Genomic DNA, 366 nt, shown 5'->3' on the forward strand with positions numbered 1-366 from the left:
ATTTTTCACGTTAGAAGGTCCCCTGGTCGTGGGTGTTTTTCTCGGTCAGCGGCCGGATTGGTGTGTCCAGTGTGTCCAGGTCCACTCCTAAACCCTTCAAACGCGGATGTCTGCACACCTTAAACGCTCCTGTAATGGTTTAATTTGTTGCTTATTGCAGCCATGTGTTGGCTCGGGTTTACGGCTTGTGTTGCGAGGGCATGTGGACGGTGTGCGGTCTCAGGCCTCAACTCAAGATTTATGCTTTTGAGTTTAACACAAACAACTAGTCAACTTAATGTGATGCATGTTTGCGAGTCATGCATAAATGTAACCGGTCAGATTTCTGTAATAGTGCTAATGAACTAAACGTGTTTTAAATATCCA

This window comes from Sinocyclocheilus anshuiensis, unplaced genomic scaffold, assembly GCF_001515605.1.
Source record: "Sinocyclocheilus anshuiensis isolate Anshui unplaced genomic scaffold, SAMN03320099.WGS_v1.1 scaffold394, whole genome shotgun sequence".
Lineage (NCBI taxonomy): Eukaryota > Metazoa > Chordata > Actinopteri > Cypriniformes > Cyprinidae > Sinocyclocheilus > Sinocyclocheilus anshuiensis.